General features: G+C 38.3%; 1 non-coding gene across 1 annotated transcript; it reads right to left on the minus strand.

Moving 5' to 3' along the window:
• Positions 1-1585: 1585 nt before the first annotated feature.
• LOC127125122 (small nucleolar RNA R71) lies at positions 1586-1692 on the minus strand. The gene has a single exon (XR_007804581.1). It is a non-coding gene; the product is annotated as a small nucleolar RNA R71 (small nucleolar RNA).
• Between the last annotated feature and the right edge of the window lie 534 nt (positions 1693-2226).

Here is a 2226-nt window from a genome sequence, read left to right on the forward strand (position 1 = left end):
TTGTACCAGAATCGAAGCCTTCGTTTGGAGCAGGTTCTTATTTATCACTTTATTTATTTATTTCCCGGATCGCTTTTATTTTATTTATTTCCCGCATCGCTTTTACTTTATTTATTTTACGCACTCACTTTACTTTATTTATTTTCCGCACTCACTTTACTTTATTTATTTTCCGCACTCGCTTTATTTTATTTACTTTCCGCACTCGCTTTACTTTATTTATTTTACGCACTTTACTCGCTCTCTACGCCTCACATTTTAAAACAAACTTTTCATCATGATTAACACCGTTGTGTTCGTTTGTGTTACCATGTCTGGCTAAATCTTTTAAAGGTTAGAATGTAAAGATCGCGGTTAAAGTAATGTTTCACATATTGAAATTTGTAGAAATACTTTAAAGTTTGTTTTGATTTTTAACTTGAGTTTTCTAAAACAAGCTTGGTTAGTTTTAATTATTCGAGGAGTGCGAAAGCACCCTGGTTTAGTAACTAGGAATCTTTATCACTTTAAGGAAAAGCTATTTTTGAAACTGATTTCGGACGCGTTGATAGGTTTAAAATCAGTAAACTCCTTGGGTAAACTTTCCAAATCAAAATCACTTTTCAACTAAGTTTACGAGTCTCATTTCTTAAAAATAGGTTTACTACTTTAGCGTTCTGCGCACCTTTTATAAGTGACAATAAAAGGCCTTAATTTAAGGGTAAACTCGGTTCTGAAGACGCGAAAGCGACAATTCCTGTTAAATGGATTCTTTTCAAGAGTAGAAAATATTGCCTCATAAGTAGTTCTATTTAGACAATTGAAACATCACTTAACTGACGTGAATTACATTCAACCTGTTTTTACTTGCATTTATTATTTACCGTTATTTTGCAAACCCAATATCTCTTTTACACCGCCTTAGATAAACCCTGTAACGATAGTAATCGATAGATTGACGATTGGTCTTTATGGGATCGACATTCTTTTATATTACTTTGACGTTATTTGTGCACTTGCGAATCAACACGATCAAGTTTTTGGCGCCGTTGTTGGGGACCAACTTCGTCAAATTTCGTACCCTGTTGCTAAACCGTATAGACTAAGGCATTATTAGCCGGTAAATGCGAAGAACCCGTAGTTTCGGAAATTTAGCAGATCCTTTAGCGGAACCCGAACGTTATACTCGTACGCGCCTCTTACTCATCCGAATTAAGAAAGCTATGGCCGAGAATCGCGATAGGAGACCTCTTAAGGAATTCGCCCAAGCCTCTGATGAGGAACCTAGTTCGAGTATAGTAAACCCCCTTATACCTGCTAACGATTTCAAACTAAAACCATCTTTGTTGCAATTAGTGCAACAAAACCAATATGCGGGTCTCACTACTGAGAACCCGAATCAACATTTAAATTTTTTTATCCAACTAGCCGACACCTTTAAATCTAACGGCGCTTCACCCGATGTAATCCGTTTAAGATTATTTCCTTTCTCCCTCAGGGATAGAGCACGTTCATGGCTAGATTCACTTCCAGCTAATTCAATAACTACCTGGGAAGATCTTAGGAGAGTATTCCTTGCTAGATATTTCCCCCTAGTAAGACTGCTGTTCTTCGAAACCAAATAACTAGATTTACTCAAAACCAAGGAGAATCGCTTTTCGAAGCTTGGGAGAGATATAAAGAGCTATTAAGAGTGTGCCCACACCATGGCCTAGAACAATGGCTGATCGTGCATACCTTCTACAATGGACTCCATTATAACACCAAGATGAGCATTGTCGCTGCCACAAGCGGCACGCTGATGAGCAAACCTTATCCAGAAGCTTGTGACCTAATTGAGGATATGGCCCAAAACCATTATCAATGGGGAACTGAACGAGCATCAATAGAGAAAAAGGAGACCCAAGGTGGAATACATGAGGTAAGCTCTCTAGACATGATGCAGGCGAAAATGGACGTTTTAGCCCTTAGGATCGAACATATGTCTACAAACACTAACACCGTAGCAGTAGTCCACATAGAGTGCGAACTCTGTGGATCTAAAGGACACGAATCGGCAGAGTGTAACCTCTTGAACGAACTAAATACCGACCAAGTAAATTACGCCCAAGGTAACCCATTTTCAAACACTTACAACCCTGGATGGAAGAATCATCAGAATTTCTCCTATAAAAACCAGAACCTTATCCAAAATTATGCACCTTAGAGACCGCAAGGTTATCAAGCCCAAAAACCAAATCAACGTAT

This window comes from Lathyrus oleraceus, chromosome 2 (assembly GCF_024323335.1).
Source record: "Lathyrus oleraceus cultivar Zhongwan6 chromosome 2, CAAS_Psat_ZW6_1.0, whole genome shotgun sequence".
In the NCBI taxonomy this organism is placed as follows: Eukaryota; Viridiplantae; Streptophyta; class Magnoliopsida; order Fabales; family Fabaceae; genus Lathyrus; species Lathyrus oleraceus.